General features: G+C 44.3%; 1 long non-coding RNA gene and 1 pseudogene across 1 annotated transcript; both read right to left on the reverse strand.

Moving 5' to 3' along the window:
• Nucleotides 1–1,199: 1,199 nt before the first annotated feature.
• The window catches only part of LOC119320369, a 46,107-nt pseudogene continuing 24,861 nt past the window's right edge, over nucleotides 1,200–22,445 (reverse strand).
• Nucleotides 9,496–10,357, reverse strand: LOC119320370. Its single transcript, XR_005154959.1, has 3 exons — nucleotides 10,254–10,357; nucleotides 10,117–10,152; nucleotides 9,496–9,560 (listed from the first exon to the last, which is right to left on the reverse strand). It is a non-coding gene; the product is annotated as an uncharacterized LOC119320370 (long non-coding RNA).

Genomic DNA, 22,445 nt, shown 5'->3' on the forward strand with positions numbered 1-22,445 from the left:
TTTGACTTTTTCTTTGAATAGCTTGGCATTCTCATAGGCTTGGGTTCTCCATTCATCAAGTGAGCTAATATCAAATAACCTCTTCTCACCGGCAAGTTTGAAGTCATAGTTGAGCTCTTTAATAGCCCAATATGCTTTATGTTCAAGTTCAAGAGGTAAGTGACAAGCTTTTCCATAAACCATCTTATACGGAGACATACCCATAGGATTTTTGTATGCAGTTTTGTAGGCCCATAATGCATCATCAAGTTTCTTGGACCAATTCTTTCTAGATCTATTGACAGTCTTTTGCAAAATTAATTTGAGCTCTCTATTGCTCAACTCTACTTGACCACTAGACTGCGGGTGATAAGGAGATGCGATTCTATGATTAACATCATACTTAGCAAGCATCTTACGGAAAGCACCATGAATAAAATGTGAACCACCATCAGTCATAAGATATCTAGGGACTCCAAACCTCGGAAAATAACTTCTTTAAGCATTTTAATAGAAGTGTTATGATCAGCACTACTAGTTGGAATAGCTTCTACCCACTTGGTAACGTAATCAACAACAACTAAAATATGTGTGTAACCATTAGAGGCGGGAAAAGGTCCCATATAATCAAAGCCCCAAACATCAAATGATTCAATAACAAGAGAATAATTCATAGGCATTTCTTGGCGTCTACTAATATTACCAATTCTTTGACATTTATCACAAGATAAGACAAACTTACGAGCATCTTTGAAGAGAGTAGGCCAATAAAAACCATATTGCAATACCTTATGTGCAGTTCTATCTCCAGCGTGGTGTCCTCCGTAGGATTCAAAGTGACACTTGTGTAGGATCTGTTCCTGCTCATGCTCAGGTACACAACGTCTAATAACACCATCTACTCCTTCTTTATAAAGGTGTGGGTCATCCCAGAAGTAATGTCTTAAATCATAAAAGAACTTTTTCTTTTGCTGGTATGTGAAACTAGGTGGTATAAATTTAGCAAAAATGTAATTAGCATAATCAGCATACCAAGGAGTAGTACGAGAAGCATTAATGACCACTAATTGTTCATCAGGAAAACTATCATCAATAGGCAGTGGGTCATCAAGAACATTCTCTAACCTAGATAAGTTGTCTGCAACGAGGTTCTCAGCTCCCTTTCTATCAATAATATGCAAATCAAATTCTTGGAGCAAGAGAACCCATCTAATAAGTCTAGGCTTAGCATCTTTCTTTTCCATAAGATATTTAATAGCAGCATGATCAGTGTGAATAGTAACTTTAGAATCAACAATGTAAGATCTAAACTTATCACATGCAAACACAACTGCTAAGAATTCTTTTTCAGTAGTAGCATAATTTCTCTGGGCAGTATCAAGAGTTTTACTAGCATACTGTATAACATTCAATTTCTTATCAACTCTTTGCCCTAGAACAGCACCTACAACATAATCACTAGCATCACACATAATTTCAAAGGGTAAATTCCAATCAGGTGGTTGAACAATAGGTGCAGCGATTAAAGCTTTCTTAAGTATTTCAAATGCTTCTACACAATTATCATCAAAGACAAAAGGAATATATTTTTGCAATAAATTAGTTAGAGGCCTAGAGATTTTAGAAAAGTCCTTAATGAACCTCCTATAAAAACCGGCATGACCAAGGAAACTTCTTATACCTTTTATGCCCTTGGGACATGGCATCTTTTCAATAGCATCACCTTTAGCTTTATCAACTTCAATACCTTTCTTAGAAATCTTATGCCCCAAGACAATGCCTTCATTAACCATAAAGTGGCACTTTTCCCAATTCAAGACGAGACTAGTGTCTTCGCATCTCTGCAAAACTCGATCAAGGTTTCTCAAGCAATCATCAAAAGAGGATCCATAAACGGAGAAATCATCCATGAATACCTCACAAATCTTTTCACAAAGTCAGAGAATATAGCCATCATACATCTTTGAAAGGTAGCAGGTGCATTACATAAACCAAAAGGCATACGTCTATAAGCAAAAGTACCGAAAGGGCAAGTAAAAGTAGTTTTTGATTGATCCTTCACTGACACAAGTATTTGAGAGAAACCAGAATAACCATCTAGAAAGCAGAAATGTGTGTGTTTGGATAGTCTTTCTAGCATTTGATCGATAATAGGTAAAGGGTAATGATCTTTCTTAGTAGCTTTATTTAATTTACAGAATGCAATTACCATCCTATAACCTATAATAATTCTTTGTGGGATCAATTCATCTCTATCATTAGGAACGACAGTAATACCTCCCTTTTTAGGAACACAATGGACAAGGCTTACCCAATCACTATCAGCAACGGGATAAATTATACCTGCCTCAAGGAGCTTTAGTATCTCCTTTCTTACCACTTCTTTCATCTTAGGATTCAATCGTCGTTGAGGATCTCTAACTGGTTGCGTTTAATTCTTTCTAATAAGTCCCATTTGAATTCAATAGTCTTCAGCATATAAGAACCAGCACAGGAAGTATCGAGCATGTTGCGATCATTGGGAGAAAGCCGAGCATATTTTTTTTAATAATCATTTCTCTTGAGAGCCCATGATTGGGGCATGAATATAACATTGACTTAAGCCTCCCCCAATCTTGAGCGATGCTTTCTCCTTCGCAAGGCCAGAAATTATATATATAATTACGATCACGATGAACAAGATGCATAGGATAGAACTTCTGGTGAAATTCCAACTTCAATCGTTTATAATTCCAAGATCCTGTATCATCACATAGCCTATACCATGTCAATGCATCTCCCTTCAAAGATAAAGGGAAGACCTTCCTTTTGACAACATCATCGGGAATACCTGCAAGCTTAAATAATCCACAAACTTCATCCACAAAGATAAGGTGTAAATCGGGATGCAATGTTCCATCTCCTGCAAAGGGATTAGCTAGCGGTTCCTCTATCATACCCGAAGGAATTTCAAAGTAAATATTTTAAGTAGGTTCAGTAGGTTGAGGAGCAACTCTTTGCTCTTCTGGTTGGGGTGAAGATACCCCGAACAAGCCCCTCAAAGGATTAGTTTCCATAGTAACAAGTGACAGAAAATTTCAGCACACTATATAAATGTTTCCTTACCAAGTTCCACTCACCAAAGGCGCTTCACTCCCCGGCAATGGCACCAAAAAAGAGTCTTGATGACCCACAAGTATAGAGGATCTATCGTAGTCCTTTCGATAAGTAAGAGTGTCGAACCCAACGAGGAGCAGAAGGAAATGACAAGCGGTTTTCAGTAAGGTTTTCTCTGCAAGCACTAAAATTGTAGGTAACAGATAGTTTTGTGATAAGATAAATTGTAACGAGTAACAAGCAGTGAAAGTAAATAAAGTGCAACAAGGTGTCCCAATCCTTTTTGTAGCAAAGTACAAGCCTGGACAATTTCTTATAATGAGAAAAGAGCTCCAGAGGACACATGGGAATTATCGTCAAACTAGTTTTCATCACGCTCATATGATTCGCGTTCGGTACTTTGATAATTTGATATGTGGGTGGACCGGTGCTTGGGTACTGCCCTTACTTGGAGAAGCATCCCACTTATGATTAACCCCTATTGCAAGCATCTGCAACTAGAAAAGAAGTATTAAGGTAAACCTAACCACAGCATTGGACATATGGATCCAAATCATCCCCTTACAAAGCAACGCATAAACTAGGGTCTAAGCTTCTGTCACTCTTGCAGCCCATCATCTACTTATTACTTCCCAATGCCTTCCTCTAGGCCCAAATAATGGTGAAGTGTTATGTAGTCGACGTTCACATAACACCACTAGAGGAGAGACAACATACATCTCATCAAAATATCGAACGAATACCAAATTCACATGACTACTAATAGCAAGACTTCACCCATGTCCTCAGGAACAAACGTAACTACTCACAAAGCATATTCATGTTCATAATCAGAGGAGTAATAATATGCATTAAGGATCTGAACATATGATCTTCCACCAAGTAAACCAATTAGCATCAACTACAAGGAGTAATCAACACTACTAGCAACCCACACGTACCAATTTGTGGTTTTGATACAAGATTGGATACAAGAGATGAACTAGGGTTTTGAGAGGAGATGGTGCTGGTGAAGATGTTGATGGAGATTGACCCCCTCCTGATGAGAGGATCGTTGGTGATGACGATGGTGATGATTTCCCCCTCCCAGAAGGAAGTTTCCCTGGCAGAACAGCTCTGCCGGAGCTCTAGATTGGTTCTGCCAAGGTTCCGCCTCGTGGCGGCGGAGTTTCGTCCCGTAAGCTTGCCTCTGATTTTTTCCATGGTAAAAGCCTTCATATAGTAGAAGATGGGCACTGGAGGACCACCAGGGGGGGCAGGAGACAGGGGGGGCGCCCAGTAGGGGTGGGCGCGCCCCCACCCTCCTGGACAGGGTGTGGGCCCCTCTGGTGTTTTCTTCGCTCAATAATTCTTATTAATTCCAAAACTGACTTCCGTGGAGTTTCAGGATTTTTGGAGCTCTGCAGAATCGGTTTCCAATATTTGCTCCTTTTCCAGCCAGAATTCTAGCTGTCGGCATTCTCCCTCTTCATGGTAAACCTTGTAAAATAAGAGAGAATAGCCATAAGTATTGAGATATAATGTGTAATAACAGCCCATAATGCAATAAATATTGATATAAAAGCATGAAGCAAAATGGACGTATCAATAAGCATATTTCAAAGTGTCTGGCGATTGTTTAAATTCAAACACAGGATCACCTTTAGGTGGAGGAGGACCTCCTAGAGTTTCAATAGGCAAATTGTGTTTAACCAGAGGTTGTTGTTTGAAAAAGATTCTATCTATTTCATTTCTTTCAAGCATATGCAAATCATTTTCATGGTGTAGCAAATATTATTCTAAAGGATCAGTAGGAGGTACAATAATAGAAGCAAGACCAATAATTTCATCCTTATTAGGAAAATCTTTCTTATGAGGTTGTCTACTAAACTTGGAAAAATTAAATTCATGAGATTCATCACCAAAGCTAAAACCAACACTTTGTTTCTTACAATCTATTCTGGCATTGACGGTGTTCAAGAAAGGTCTCCGAAAGATAATGGGACAAAAGTCATCTTGTGGGGAGCCAAGAACAAGAAAATCAGTAGGGTATTTTATTTTCCCACACAAGACTTCAGCATCTCTAATAATCCCAATTGGTGATATAGTATCTCTATTGGAAAGTTTAATAGTAACATCTATGTCTTTTATTTCAGCAGGTGCTATTTCACTCTTAATTTCTTCATATAAGGAAAAAGGAATAGCACTCACACTAGCACCTAGGTCACATAACCCATGATAACAGTGATCCCCTATCTTAACTGAGACAACAGGCATGCCAAGAACTGGTCTATGTTTATCCTCTGTATCGGGTTTGGCAATTCTAGAAGCTTCATCACAGAAGTAAATACCATGCCCATCGATATTATCAACCAAGAGATCTTTAATCATAGCAACACTAGGTTCAAATCTGATTTGTTCAGCTGGTTTGGGTGTTCTGACATAACTTTTGTTAACCACAGTTGACATCCTAACAGGGAAAGGTGGTTTTTCAATATAAGCAGTGGGAACAACTGAATCAACATTGTAAATGATAATTTCTTCTTTAGCTTTTACTGATCCTTTAGTTTCTTCTTTAATAGGTGGGTGAGATTTAAACCATTTCTCCTTAGGGAGATCAACATGAGTAGAAAAAGATTCACAAAAGGAAGCTACTATCTCAGAGTCAAGTCCATATTTAGTGCTAAACTTTTGGAAAGCATCAATATTCATAAAAGATTTAACACAATCAAACTTAGGTTCAATACCTGACTCTTTACCTTCCTTGAGTTCCCAATCTTCAGAGTTGCATTTAATTCTTTCTAAAATATCCCACTGGAATTCAATAGTCTTCTTCATAAAAGAACCAGTACAAGAAGTATCGAGCATGGATTGATCATTACGAGAAAGCCGGGCATAAAAATTCTGAATAATAATTTCTCTTAAGAGCTCATGCTTGGGGCATGAATATAACATTGACTTAAGCCTCCCCCAAGCTAGAGCGATACTTTCTCCTTCACGAGGCCAAAAATTATATATATAATTCCGATCATGATGAACTAGATGCATATGATTTTTTTTGATGGAATTCCAATTTCAACCGATTTTAGTTCCAAGATCCAATATCATCACATAGCCTATACCATGTCAATGCTTTTCCCTTCAAAGATAAAGGGAAAACCTTCTTCTTAGCTTCATCTCCGGGTAAACCTGCAAGCTTAAACAATCCACAAATTTCATCCACATATATCAAGTGCATATCAGGATGTTCGGTTCCATCTCCTGCATAAGGATTAGCTAGCAGTTGTTCTACCATACCCGAAGGAATTTCATATTCAATATTTTCAGTAGGAGCAGTAGGTTGAGGGGAATCTAATTGTGGTTCCAGTCGAGGTGAAGATACCCCGAACAAACCCCTCAAAGGGTTGTTTTCCATAGTAGCAAGTGACAATAAATTTCAGCATGTAGTAATAATGTTTCCTTACAAATTTCCACTTATCAAGAGCGCTTCACTCCCCAGCAACGGCGCCAAAAAATAGCCTTGATGACCCACAAGTATATGGGGTCAATTGTATCCTTTTCGATAAGTAAGAGTGTTGAACCCAACGAGGAGCAGAAGGAAATGCCAAGTGGTTTTCAGCAAGGTAATGTCTGCAAGTGCTAAAATTGTAAGTAGCGGAGTAGTTTGATAGCAAGATAATTTGTAACTAGCAAGTAATGATAGTAGTAACACAAGTGCATCAAGGTAGCCCAATCCTTTTGAGGCAAAGGACGGGCCAAAATGGTCTCTTATGATAAGCAAAGTGTTCTTGAGGGTACACGGGAATTTCATCTAGTCACTTTCATCATGTTGGCTTAATTTGTGTTCGCTACTTTGATAATTTGGTATGTGGGTGGACCGTTGCTTAGGTGTTGTTCTTACTTGAACAAACCTCCTACTTATGATTAACCCTCTCGCAAGCATCCGGAACTACGAGAAAAGTATTAAGAATAAATTCTAACCATATCATTAAACTTTTGGATCAAATCGGTCCCTTACGGAATAGCGCATAAACTAGGGTTTAAGCTTCTGTCACTCTCGCAGCCCATCATCTAATAACTACTCCATAATGCATTCCCTTAGTCCCAAATATGGTGAAGTGTCATGTAGTCGATGTTCGCATGACACCACTAAGGGAATCACAACATACATATCATCAAAATATCAAACACATATCAAGTTCACATGATTACTTGCAACATGATTTCTCCCATGACCTCAAGAACAAAAGTAACTACTCACAAAGGATAATCATGCTCAAGATCAGAGGGGTAGTAAATAGTAGAATGGATCTGTGAACATATAATCTTCCACCAAATAAACCATATAGTAATCAACTGCAAGATGTAATCAACACTACTAGTCACCCACAAGCACCAATCTATAGTTCTGGTACAAAGATTGAACACAAGAGATGAACTAGGGTTTGAGAGGAGTTGGTTATGTTGAAGATGTTGATGAAGATAGCCCTCCCCAAGATGGAAGAGTTGTTGGTGATGATGATGACGATGATTTCCCCCTCCGGGAGGGAAGTTCCATCGGCAAAATCGCTCCGCCAGAGGGAAAAAGTGCTCCTGCCCAGGTTCCGCCTCGAGAAGGCGGCGCTTCACCCGAAAGTCCTCTCCTTATTTTTTCTAGGTCAAAATGACTTATATACCAGGAGAGGGGTACCGGAGGTGGCCCTGGGTGAGCACAACCCATCAGGGCGCGCTAGGCTTCCTGCCATGCCTAGGTGGGTTGTGCCCACCTGGTGGGCCCCCTCTGGTACTTATTTGCTCAAATATTCCTCAAATATTCCATAAAAATTCCTCGTAAAGTTTTAGCTCATTTGGAGTTGTGCAGAATAGGTTGCCTGACGTAGCTTTTTCAGGTCCAGATTTCCAGCTGCCAGAATTCTCCCCCTTTGTGTGTATCTTGCATATTATGAGAGAAAAGGCATTAGAATTACTCCAAAAAGCATTATTATAAAATAAAACAACATAAATAACAGTAGGCAAACATGATGCAAAACGGACGTATCAGGTTATCACGAGGGTTTTTGGAATATTTGACAATTTATAGGGCAAAGAGGCGGTGCGGAAGGACACCAAGGTGGGCACAACCCACCAGGGCGCACCTGGGGGCCCATGCACGCCCAGGTGGGTTGTACTCCCCTCGGGGCACCCCTCTGGTACTTTTCTGGCCCATCCTGGGTGTTCTGGTCCAAAAAAACTCCAAAAAATTTCGCTGCGTTTGGACTCTGTTTAATATTGATTTCCTACGATGTAAAAAACAAGCAAAAACAACAACTGGCACTGGGCACTATGTCAATAGGTTAGTTCCAAAAAATGATATAAAGTTGCTATAAAATGATTGTAAAACATCCAAGAATGATAATATAAGAGCATGGATACTTCATAAATTATAGATACGCTGGAGACGTATCAGGCCGCACAAGCCAGGGGCACGCCCCTAGGGGGTAGGGCATGCCACCCTGACATGTGGGCCCCTTGTAGCTCCATTTTCCCTAATTCCTGGCCTACCAATTCCATATATTTAGAAAGGGACAAATTCATTTTTGCCCCTAGTTGGAACCTACCCATGGGTTTTGCCCTTACTTTTCGACTCTGCTCAGTTTTGCCCTTAGATTTTCCTCCGAGGTCGCCCGAATGCCCTTTGACCGTTTGACCAATACTTTGAAAGTTCATAACAAACTGATATGAAGTAGCCTGCCTTCATAAATTGTCCTCCACCAAAAAACTCTTGCTTTAGGAGATTAAAAAGGATAGATGTCAATCAGTGGTGATCCTGCCCGGACTGCATGATACACCACCTCATTATTATGGTGCTAAGCTGATTTCCATGCAATGGTCTCAGTTCTTATAATCCTTTAATCTTCAAGTAAAAAAATAATGCATACATAGTACTGATGTGAGCAAATGTCTCCGTGCCAGCTCCCTCCATGGGGATAATCTTGCACATGAGGTCACCTCAAGCAATGTATTGCCACCAGCATAACTGAAGCACTTGTTCATGGCTTTAGTTATGAGATATGTCGTTAGCTGAGATAGAAATCACAAATAGGCTAGCTCACAATCTAAAGAATATAATCTTATCCAAGAAAATAGTCATCAGCATCAAAGCTTTATTTAGTTCTTTACTAAGAAAGCAAACTTACAAATTACAGCCCAAACAGATAAATAAATGGTTCAGAATAAGCAGAGGTCAAGGTACTTACAGTGAGTGGAGCACAACGAGATAGACGTCGTTCCAGCGAGATTGACAGGGTCGGCAATTTTGATTTGCAAGTTTCGACCGAGGGGCTTTATGGCACAGAAGAAGGGCGAGCACTCCGTGGCAGCAAGCTGCGTCAGTTCTCCAGCCTGGCAAATCACGACTGCTACTCTGTTTTGCTGTTCGTGTTGGATGATGAAGGGACGAAGACTCGGATGTGGTGGGCATGGACTGCAGCACAAATTCGACAGCCAACATCGACGGGACCACATCTCTGAAGTAAAAAAAATTCACAAGGTAAAGTTGTAACTCGACAGGAGTGAACATAAGAGCAAACAAAACATGTAGACATTAAAATTGATTAATTTGTATTCTGTCTTGTATCATTTGGGCCATCACTTTAAAACGATTTCCCTTCGAACATAGTAGTACTTGACTTCAAAGAACTAATACTAATACAATCTAATCTATGTAGTTTGGATGAACACCAACACATTTAATTATTCGTTTAACATCTAATTGAGGTAAATTTAATTTAGACCTAGAGATCAAATAATATTAATTAGAGCGCCGAGTGAGCACAGCACCAGCAATCCTCCTCCAAAACCATGACCCAAATGGTAAGAATTTTATTGCTTTTTCCTCCTCATTCTGGCAATCATTCAGATTTCTTTCAGAATTAATGATCACAGGGGATTCTTTCAGAATTATTCAGATTTCTTTCATAATTAATGACCCCAGGAGATCACAGAAGAAATACATATGTACATCATTTTTGTAATATACATGAAAGGCAAAACTTCAGAATGATACAGTTGTATCTTATTTACCTTGTAAGAAAATGGAGTATCAGCTCAAATAATACCCTGGAACCATTGCCATGTCAGGAATGGCAGTCCAGTGAGAATTAGAGCATTTTGTATAGAAAGCTTTGAACATTGAATTGGGCCATAAATAGCAAACTAACCAATATGCCCATGCAATGCCGCTCCGACCACGGCCTCTCGTGCCCCACATCCATGTTATGCTCCCTTCCCCATTGTTTCTCTCCTTCCCCTGACTTTAGCGAGCCCGTCGAGATTGCTACGCTCGTCATCTTGTGAATATTTTGATCCAAGAATCAAGATCACACATCAATTATCATAGACATTATATATGACATACCAAATGTTGCTATAAACTATCGGAAAGACCATAGAAATAAAGTACTATCTCAAGGGAAATATCTTCAAAACTGACTGAAAAATCTTTAAAACTGAACCGTACAAACAGACGAATATATATGCTTGCATCATGAAAATACATAATTTTGATGTGAAAACTAAGAAAGAAAGCACTACCTTTTGATATGCATGCGCATCTCTGGGCTGACCACAGCCTCAGTATCGCCGGGCTGTATCCTCTTCCGGAGCACCTCATTCCCCCAGCAGAGCCTGTCCACGGTTGAAAGGATCGATATGGTTGACTAGAGGGGGGGTGAATAGGCAACTAACAATTTTTAGACTTTTCTTTAACAAATTAAAACTTGCAATGAAATAGGTTGTCTAGATGTGCAACTACGTGGACAACCTATATGATGCAAAGACAATAAGCACACAAGCAAGCAATGGATATAACTCAAGTAAGCTTGCAAAAGTAAAGGGACAAGATAACCAAGAGTGGAGCCGGTGGAGACGAGGATGTGTTACCGAAGTTCCTTCCTTTTAAGGGGAAGTACGTCTCCGTTAGAGCGGTGTGGAGGCACAATGCTCCCCAAGAAGCCACTAGGGCCACCGTAATCTCCTCACGCCCTCACACAATGCGAGATGCCGTGATTCCACTATTGGAGCCCTTGAAGGCGGCAACCGGACCTTTACAAACAAGATTGGGGCAATCTCCACAACACTTGGAGGCTCCCAACAACACCACGAAGCTTCACCACAATGGAGTATGGCTTCGAGGTGACCTCAACCGTCTAGGGTGCTCAACACCCAAGAGTAACAAGATCTGCTAGGGATAAGTGGAGGGAATCAAATTTCTCTTGGTGGAAGTGTAGATCTGGGCCTTCTCAACCAATCCAGAGCAAATCAACAAGTTTGATTAGCTAGGGAGAGATATCGGGCGAAAATGGAGCTTGGAGCAACAATGGAGCTTTGGGGGAAAGAGGGAGGTCAACTTTGGGGAAGAAGACCCCTTCATATAGTGGGAGGAACAAACCAACCGTTATCCCACTCACCAGCCCCGCACAGAGCGGTACTACCGCTAGGGAAGGGCGGTACTACCGCTCCGAGCGGTACTACCGCTCGACCCAGCGGTACTGCCGCGCTGCCTGGGGCCCTGACCCTAGGGCGGTACTACCGCTAGGGAAGAGCGGTACTACCGCTTAGGGCGGTACTACCGCTTCGACCCAGTGGTACTGCCGCGCTGCCCAGGGCCCTGACCCCAGGGCGGTACTACCGCTAGGGAAGAGCGGTACTACCGCTTAGGGCGGTAGTACCGCTCCTACTACCTCCCTTAGTGCCGCAAAACCCGACATGAAAAACTTCGTTCGAGAATCGAGGCGGAAGTAGCCCACGCGCACAGCGGTACTACGGTCGAAAGTCCCAAGCGGTACTACCGCTCGAAGAGCGGTACTACCGCTCTGAGAGCGGTACTACCGCTGGGGAGCTTCGGCGGTACTACCGTTGTGGTCGCGGTACTACCGCTAGGGTAGAGCAAAGCAAAGCAAGGGGAAAACGGCATCTCCAGAGATGCGGAAGGAAAGACGACGGGTGTGAAAAGGATGTGTATGTGTGATTCCACCCAAGTCTTACCAAAACGGATCCCCTCTTGATAGTATGGTGACTCCTACGAAACTAGTCCACCAACAACGAAACGAAGGAGCTACACCGTCTTGAATTACAACACCGAGGGGAGGAAATCGTCTCGTGCCAATGGATGAATTTCTGAAAGAACTAAACGCACACGATTAGTCCGCACAAGCATTGTCATCAATCACCAAAACATATTGGGAATAAATATGCCCTTACAATCTCCCCCTTTTTGGTGGATTGACGACAATACGGGATTTGCACAATATGATAGATATAGGATAAGCGCAAAAGCACAACCGTCCTAAAATGTAGAAGGGCTCCCCCTGGATGTGTGCTACCTAGAAAAGTGCTTTGGACTGCACGGCACAGATGCCAGGATCAATGCTCCCCCTACATTTTAGAGACCAACTACCTAAGCAAGATATGAGAGCAACATATATATAACAGGATAAGCATGGAACTCATAAGCTAGATAGACATAGATAATGATACGGAAAGATAAGGTAGCATATGTCTCACACCATATGACTCAAGCTTAGGTCTTACTGACAGAACCAGAACTTAGGTCTCACCGACACAAACCAAAAAAAGCAACAAGCGAAAGCATAAACACAAAAGATGGAAGACACAAAGCGCAAATCCCTAAACTCTCTCCCCCTTTGGCATCGAGACACCAAAAAGGAGAGGGAGTGTTGCTACGGCTCTAGGTGAAGGCAAACGATGGACACCCATCAGAACTCAGAGGGATCATCCGCGTTACCATCGTCAGCCAGGAAGTGCTCAGCATCAGAATCAGTCCAAGGGCAGTGCTGCTGAATCCAATCCTCCTCATCGGTAAGCTGATCCTCAGAACCACTAATCATAATAGCACCCATCTGACACATGAGCTCCTTGTGGCGACCTCGGGCCTTCTTCTCAGCCACATGAGTCATGTACTGACCGTGAGACTCCATGCAAAACAGCTTCTTCACCTTGATCTTGAGCTTCTTGGCCCAAGAGGGCTCTGCCTCAGAAGGCACGTAGTCATCATCTTCATCCTCAGCCTCAACCCCAATCTCCTCCTCAGTCTCCATGGTAGCAGCAGATGAAGGAACTCCAGTCCTAGGGGCCTGAGTGCCCCAGTTATCCTTCTTCCTCAGACGCTTGACATCATGAGAAACCAACTCTCCAATCTCCAGCACCACCTTGGGATAGACACGATCCCAGGCCTTCTCAATGAGCAGCATAATGAATGGACCATAAATCGGGCACTTGCGCTCGGAGATAGCAGAAACCAGCTCAGACCACATAACATGAGAGATATCCAAGGACTCTCCGGTGCTCTGCACCTTCTCCCGCTGACAGAAGAGAAGCATGTCCACGAGATAAGAGTGAACCTGGTCCAGATTCCCGATGCGCGGGAAAAGAGTCTCTCTGAAGATACGGTGAAGAATGTCCAGATAGGCAGGCAGCTCATAGGTCTCCTTTTTCGTCTCATGGTTGATCCTCAGAGTGCAGTAGGGCCACAGAGCTTGCTTGTGAGTGGCATTGGCGCGACGGTGGGGGCGAAAGCCGACAGAAGACTCAAGTCCTAGATCTTCCACCCCAATCAACTGCATGAAAGCTTTCCACTTGACTGACAGCAATTGCCATTTGTCATCCAAGTTAGAGTCCTGTCCTCATCGGTCCCAAGGTGAACCGTGGCATAGAATTGGGCCACAATATCAGCATCATAGTCCTTGTTGAATTGCATGATCCCGAGAATGTTCAGCTGAGTGCACATCTGAAGAGCTTCACCAAAGTAGTCAGGATCGTTCTCCATATGCTCGGTGTCGATGGAGTGCATGTTGACATAGAGATTCTTCTTGGCTTTGAGAACATCAAAGTAGATGGCAAACTAGAACCTGTTCCAGAACGGACGGTTGACCAAAGTGGGATCTTGGTCGACCTCATACGGGTTGCGGCGGCGCCTTGCCCAGAACTCCTTGGGCGCCATTTCTGGCATGGTTTTGCTTGACTTTGGCTTGACCCCAGGCTTCTTCTGCAGTTGGGGAGGAGGTGGAGCACTAGAAGATCCTCCAGCAGGCTCAGTGGGCTCAGTGGTGCGGTAGCGCTTGGACGAGGCACGACCGGGGTTGACACGACGAGCCTGATGCTCAGGAACCTCATCACCTGGAACCACACACACAAACACGCAAAGAACCAGAAAGAACGAGCGTAAGCCACAAACACGAACAAAAAAAGATCACTGAGAGGTAGGAGGATGATGGAACCGGGTAGAAGGCGGTAGTACCGTGACCCTTGAGCGGTAGTACTGCTCTGGAGAGAGCGGTAGTACCGCTCTCAGCGGTAGTACCGCTCGAGGCGGGGAAACAGCAGTTTCCTACTACCGTGGTCAGATCCGGCACTACCGTCCTACCAAATTCAAAAATACTCCAACCAAACACTAATCCAAATAGTCTAGAAGCATTCTCCATCCTACTCAAGCCTAGATCTGGACAAAAATCTAGAGATGCAACTGCTATTGCCCCTAGAACGCTAGATTGGAAATCTAGATAGAAGGAAACAGGGAACGGGGGCAATACCGGCATCCATGGCAAGAGGACAAGGTGGGGATCGATTCCATCGAAGGAAACGGAGAGGAGCGCCCCGGAGAGGGAGATCCGGCAGAGCCCTCCCGCGGCGCCGGTTGCTGAAGAGAGAGACGAACAGGGCAAAGGGGGTGAGCGAATGGGTATGGGGGAGAAGAAACTCCCCCTGCCCCTGATATAACCCCCAGCCCGCGCCTCACAGCGGTAGTACCGCCCTGGAGGGCAGTAGTACCGCTGGGAGCGGTAGTACCGCGCTGGAGGGCGGTAGTACCGCTAAGAGCGGTAGTACCGCTCGCCACCAGCGGTAGTACCGCTTCAGCAACCACACGGCTTCTAGACCAACGGCTAACGCTCAAAAAGAAACGGAAAGCAAGGCCAAAAGAACGAGAGGACCGACGCGGCAACACACACACACACAACAGACCAGAAACAACTCAAACACAAACAACCACACGAAACAGAGCAAGCTCTGGCCTCTCTCGGGAGAGGGCGGTGGCCGGAGCCACCTATGTTTGAGTCAATTGGTATGGCACCGCGAAGAATTATCCTTGGGCCCATGACCAAAACTCGTCTTTGAAGCACAAGTACCATAAAAAATGGCTATTGTGAAAGAGTTGATTGTTTTATGCATAATGGGGGCGAGGGAAAGTTCATTGAGAGAACAACACTCCCCCTATGTCCATGCCTACATCTAAGCTAGATACCAAGTTGAGTGGGGTGGGGTGTGCAAGGGTTCAAGTCACATTGCTCGAATCAATGATATTTAGCTCATGCCTTAACTCGCAAAATCTTGCTTCATCCAAGGGCTTTGTGAAAATATCTGCAAGGTTATCATGAGTGTTGACATACTTCAGCTCGATCTCTCCTCGCCTAATGTGATCCCGGATGAAGTGATACCGAATCTCAATGTGCTTCGTCTTGAAGTGTTGCACTGGGTTGAGAGAAATCTTGATGGCACTTTCGTTGTCACACCAAAGAGGCACTTTGTCACAAATGACACTGTATTCCTTTAAAGTTTGCCTCATCCATAAGAGTTGTGCACAACAACTACCGGCCGCCACATATTCTGCTTCGGTGGACGAGAGAGACACACAACTTTGCTTTTTGGAAGACCAACTCACCAAAGAGCACCCAAGAAACTAGCACCCTCCGGAAGTGGACTTCCTATCCACCTTGTCTCCCGCCCAATCGGAATCCGTAAATCCTTCAAGCTTGAAGTTTTCCCCTCTTGGGTACCATAAGACAAAGTTTGGGGTATGAGCCAAATATCGAAAGATTCGCTTGACCGCCACATAGTGACTTTCCTTCGGTGCAGCTTGAAACCGTGCACACATCCCCACACTCAACATGATATCTGGTCTAGATGCACAAAGTTAAAGCAAGGAGCCAATCATGGAGCGATATACCTTTTGATCCACCGCTTTACCATTTGGATCAATGTCAAGTTGGCACTTGGTGGGCATTGGAGTAGAAGCCGGCTTGACATCACTTAACTTGAATCTCTTGAGCATGTCTTGAGTGTATTTGGCTTGGTTGATGAAGGTACCTTCTCTTCTTTGTTTGATATCAAAACCAAGGAAGAACTTCAACTCTCCCATCGAAGACATCTTGAACTTAGAGGTCATGAGAGCGGCAAATTCTTCATTGAAAGCTTTGTTAGGGGAACCAAAGATAATGTCATCAACATATAGTTGGCATACAAACAACTCCCCTTTGACCTTCTTAGTAAAAAGAGTGGGATCGATTAGCCCCACTTCAAATCCATGATCTTGTAACAACTCGGTAAGGTGGTCATACCACGCACGTGGGGCTTGTTTAAGTCCATAGAGCGCCTTATCGAGTTGATACACATGATCCGGGAAGAAGGGATCCTCGAACCCGGGGGGTTGCTTGACATAGACCAACTCATTAATAGGACCATTAAGAAAAGCACTTTTAACATCCATTTGTTGCAACTTAAAGTTGTGATGGGAAGCATAAGCAATCAACAAACGAATGGATTCAAGACGAGCAACGGGACAAAGGTTTCACCGTAGTCGATACCCTCGACTTGGGAGTAGCCTTGTGCTACCAATCTTGCCTTGTTGCGAATGATGTTCCCATGAGCATCTTGCTTGTTCTTGAAGATCCACTTGGTTCCAATGATGTTATGGTTCCCGGAAGGCCCTGGCACCAATCTCCACACCTTGTTGTACTCAAAGTTGTTGAGTTCTTCATGCATGGCATTGAGCCAATCCGAGTCTTCGAGCGCCTCATAGACCTTATGGGGTTCAACACAAGAGACAAACGCATGATGTTCACAATAGTTTGCTAACTGTCTACGAGTGCTTACCCCCTTTCTTAGGCTTCCAACCACATTCTCCATGAGATGACCTTTGGTGGTGAGTTTGGAAGCAATCTTCGCGGCACGACGCTCCAATTCCTCCTCGGATGTCGAAGGAGGAGGGTTCACTTGATCATCTTGAGCATCGTCATGAGCTTGTTCTTGATCTTGAGCTTGCTCATGATCTTGAACTTGCTCGAGGGGAAGAACTTGACCTTGGGCATCATGTGGAGGTACATCACCATCTTGTGATTGATCTTGCCCTTGGTCTTGTTCCTTAGGTTGAGGGCCTTCACTTTGTTCTTCGGAAGCGTGTGGGTCTTGAGTAGGTGAAGGCTCCACCGAGGTGGAGCATTGTCCTTCTCCTTCGGCCACAAGGGTTTCCTCAATGGGTAGGATATGACCAATACCCATTCTTCTTATGGCTTGGGGAGGAATTTCATCACCTACATCACAAGTACCACTTTACTCCACTTGGGAGCCGCTATTTTCATCAAACTCTACGTTACACGTCTCCTCAATGAGCCCGTTGGACTTGTTGAGGACACGGTAAGCATGAGAGTTTGTAGCATAACCAACAAATATGCCCTCATGAGCTCTAGCCTCGAATTTAGACAAATGAACACCTTTCTTGAGAATGAAACACTTACACTCGAACACCCGGAAGTACTTGAGATTGGGCTTGTTCCCGGTGAGTATCTCATACGGAGTCTTGTTCAAGCCTTTGCGGAGATAGAGCCGATTGGATGCATGACAAGCTGTGTTGATGGCCTCGGCCCAAAAGTTGTATGGAGACTTGAACTCTGCCATCATGGTTCTTGCCGCATCCATCAACGTCCGGTTCTTCCTCTCTGCAACACCATTTTGTTGAGGGGTATATGGTGTAGAATATTGATGCTTGATCCCTTTTCATCACTAAGAAACTCATCTAAGGTGTAGTTCTTGAACTCGGTGCCGTTGTCACTTCTTATTGTCAGAATCTTTGCATTATGTTGACGTTGAGCTTCATTTGCAAAGTCGATGACGGTTTGTTGAGTCTCACTCTTCCTCTTGAAGAAGTATACCCAAGTGTATCTTGAATAATCATCCACAATCACCAAGCAATACTTTCTACCCCCAAGACTGTCAAAGGATGGAGGCCCGAAGAGGTCCATGTGCAGGAACTCCAAGGGTCTCTCGAGTAGATGATTGTCGTGGGAGGGTGAGCCGTATCATGAAGCTTTCCTTTGATGCAAGCACTGCAAAGACGATCTTTAGCAAAACTAACATTTGTTAGTCCATGAACATGGTCCCCCTTGAGAAGACTTTGCAAAGATCTCATATTGACGTGGGCTAAACGGCGATGCCAAAGCCATCCCACATCAACTTTAGCCATTAGGCATGTTGCGGTCTTAGTGGGTTGCTCTGAAAAGTTAATCACATAGAGACCGTTCTCGACATGCCCAACAAAGGCTACTTTAAGAGTCTTGCTCCACAAGAGGGCCACAGTATCAATATCAAAGAATGTGGCAAAGCCCATGAGTGCGAGTTGACGAACGGAAAGTAAATTGAACGCAAGGGACTCAACAAGCATGACTTTCTCGATCGTTAGATCATGAGAAATGACAACCTTGCCAAGACCCAATACCTTAGAATGTGAGGCATCACCCCATTCGACATTGGTGGGCATAGATGGGATCTTGTGCATGTCCACCACCAAGTCCTTGCTCCCGGTCATATGATTTGTTTCTCCACTATCGAGCAACCATGATCCCCCACCGGAAGCAAACACCTACAAGAGATCAATGCTTGGTTTTAGGTACCCATTGAGTAATGGGTCCTTTGATGTTAGTAACAAGGGTCTTAGGAACCCAAATAGACCATTCAATGTACTCATAAGGAGAACCAACAAATTTAGCATAAACATGCCCATCACTAGCACGGCACAACACATAAGACGGGTTAAAGTCGCCGGCTTTGTTGGGAGAGATGACTTTGCGCTCTTTGGCATCACCACTCTTCCCATTGTTCTTCTTCTCCTTAGGAGCACCTTCTCCCTCCCTCACAAAGGTTTGCGTGAGCAAAGGAGGTCGATCGGTCTTGCTCTTCTTCTCCTTGTTCTTCTTCTTGTTCTTGGATTTGGGTGAGAACCCAACTCCCTCCTTGCCCACAACTTCCTTTTGATTGCTCAAAAGGTCATTTAGGTTCTTCTCGCCTTGTATGCATGACACAAGACCTTTCTCGAGTTGTTCCTTCAACTTGGCATTCTCCTCCACAAGATGCACATGCTCACAACAAGGGTTAGTAGCATTTGCATTATCAATTAAGACCATGTGAGGAAATGTGGCCTTTTCCTTGGTTAGCTTAACTTGGAGTTGAGCATGAGACTCCTTGAGGGTAGCATGAGCACCTTTCAAGACCTTGTGGGCCTTGTCAAGTACATCAAACTCCTCCGTGAGTCTAACATGATCAACCCCAAGTTTAGCCTTCTCGAAAGCTAGAACACGAGACACAACAAGAGCATGATCAAGATCTTTCTTTAGTTTAGCATGACCATCGTTGTGTGACTCCTCAAGAGCCAAACGATGCTCACGCTCTTCCTTAAGAGCATTAGAGAGATCCGATATCTCATCGGCATAGTCACGACTATGACTTTCCATCTTAGAGATGGTTTCTTCGTGAGCCTCGATCATGTCATTGGCTTCACCAAGTTGTTCCAAGAGAGCAACAAAGTGCTTCTTAGATTTGCCCTTGAGCTTACTCATGAAGGACTCAAATTCATTGATCTCCTCATTAGACCCCTTACCATTATCAAAATCATCCGTTGAAGGAGGGTTAGGAATAATGGTGGTTTTGATGTTGGAGGTTACCTTGTTGGTGGCCTTAGCCATGAGGCACTTGGCAGTGATGTTCTCGTTAGGTGCATCGAAGAGAGACACCCGGGGAGTTGTGACAATGGCAACGGATGCCATGTCCATTGTTTCACCATCTTCATCATCATCGTCATCCTCACGGTGTTCTTCTTGAACCACCAACCCGCGAGACGGAGTCTTCTTGGTGAAGTTGTTCTTGTTTGGGAAGGACTTGGCTTTGTCTTTTCGGATGAACTTGCCACCATTGTCTTCCTGCTTCTCGTAGGGACAATCCGTAATGAAATGGCTAACATTGCCACAGTTGAAACATGTTCTAACTCGTTGCTTCCCCTTGAGGCCACTTGAGTTGTTCTTGTTGAAGTTGGGTCTTGTATTCTTCTTACTCCAAAACTGTCTTGAGGCAAGAGCCATGTGCTCATGATAATCATACTTCGTGTCCTCGGGGTTGCTCTCCTCATCTTCCTCTTCTTCTTATTCTTCCACACTAACCTTGGCCTTCAAGGCAAGATTTGGCTTCTTTGCCCTTTGGAAACGGAGCACCGCATTGTCGGCGGTCTTGTCCAAGATGCTCATTGCAACAAACTCATCCAACACTTCACCAGAGGTCATGGAGTGGAAGTCCGGTCTTTGGCGAATGACGGAGGACATGGCCTTGTTGTAGGGCATCATGGCCTTGAGGAACTTGCGCTTGATCCAGTTGTCATCCATGTCCTTGCTCCCATGATCTCGGAGTGCGACCGCGAGTTTGGTCACTCTTCGAAATAGCTCACGAGGTTCTTCATCCTCTTTCGTTGCAAACTCATCGGCTTCATCTTGCACCACTTCATAGTTGGAGCGTTGAATGCTAGCACTTCCTCGATAGAGACGCTCGACACATTTCCATGCTTCTTTAGCCATGGCATGAGGTCAAAGATGAGGGAGATCTTCGGGAAGGATTGCATCTTGGATGATGAAGAGTGCACTTTCATTGAATTGATTGTCCACTTCTTCTCGAGGAGTGAAGTTGCTTGGATCATGAGGATATAAACCTTCTTCAATAATTCTCCAAAGGTTAGTGTTCACATGTTTTAAGTGACGCTTGAAGCGATAGAGCCAAGCATCAAAATCTTCATTTTTCACATATTTAGGAGGAGGACCAGCATGATTCAAATGAGTAGAGGGGATCGGTCCTCTATACACTGGGGGTTCCACATTGGCAAAAATGCCGGTGCCATTTCTACCACTAGTAGACGGACTCTTTTCACTGTTAGCTTCCCCTTTGTCGGAGATAGCATCCGTCACCTTGTTAGTGGGATCACCCACTTTCATCGGCGAGGTAGATAGTTTAAGTCCGTCTAAGAAATCAGAAAACATGCTTTTAACCTCGGTCGTCATGGAGGTTTTCAATGTGTCTAAAGCCACATTGAATTCCTCACGAGAGACCGAGGCTCCCCCTTCGGCCGTGGACGAGATGGGATTCACACCGGAGTGCTCCTCCGCACCATCGTGGGTGTCAACCATACTCTTCGGATGGCAAAGCCCTTAATAAAGAGACGAGGCTCTAATACCAATTGAAAGGATCGATATGGTTGACTAGAGGGGGGTGAATAGGCAACTAACAATTTTTAGACTTTTCTTTAACAAATTAAAACTTGCAATGAAATAGGTTGTCTAGATGTGCAACTACGTGGACAACCTATATGATGCAAAGACAATAAGCACACAAGCAAGCAATGGATATAACTCAAGTAAGCTTGCAAAAGTAAAGGGACAAGATAACCAAGAGTGGAGCCGGTGGAGACGAGGATGTGTTACCGAAGTTCCTTCCTTTTAAGGGGAAGTACGTCTCCGTTAGAGCGGTGTGGAGGCACAATGCTCCCCAAGAAGCCACTAGGGCCACCGTAATCTCCTCACGCCCTCACACAATGCGAGATGCCGTGATTCCACTATTGGAGCCCTTGAAGGCGGCAACCGGACCTTTACAAACAAGATTGGGGCAATCTCCACAACACTTGGAGGCTCCCAACAACACCATGAAGCTTCACCACAATGGAGTATGGCTTCGAGGTGACCTCAACCGTCTAGGGTTCTCAACACCCAAGAGTAACAAGATCCGCTAGGGATAAGTGGGGGGAATCAAATTTCTCTTGGTGGAAGTGTAGATCTGGGCCTTCTCAACAAATCCTGAGCAAATCAACAAGTTTGATTGGCTAGGGAGAGAGATCGGGCGAAAATGGAGCTTGGAGCAACAATGGAGCTTTGGGGGAAAGAGGTAGGTCAACTTTGGGGAAGAAGACCCCTTTATATAGTGGGAGGAACAAACCAACCGTTATCCCACTCACCAGCCCCGCACAGAGCGGTACTACCGCTAGGGAAGGGCGGTACTACCGCTCCGGGCGGTACTACCGCTCGACCCAGCGATACTGCCGCGCTGCCTGGGGCCCTAACCCCAGGGCGGTACTACCGCTAGGGAAGAGCGGTACTACCGCTTAGGGTGGTACTACCGCTTCGACCCAACGGTACTGCCGCGCTGCCCAGGGCCCTGACCCCAGGGCGGTACTACCGCTAGGGAAGAGCGGTACTACCGCTTAGGGCGGTACTACCGCTCCTACTACCTCCCTTAGTGCCGCAAAACCCGACACG

This window comes from Triticum dicoccoides, chromosome 6B, assembly GCF_002162155.2.
Source record: "Triticum dicoccoides isolate Atlit2015 ecotype Zavitan chromosome 6B, WEW_v2.0, whole genome shotgun sequence".
Classification (NCBI taxonomy): domain Eukaryota; kingdom Viridiplantae; phylum Streptophyta; class Magnoliopsida; order Poales; family Poaceae; genus Triticum; species Triticum dicoccoides.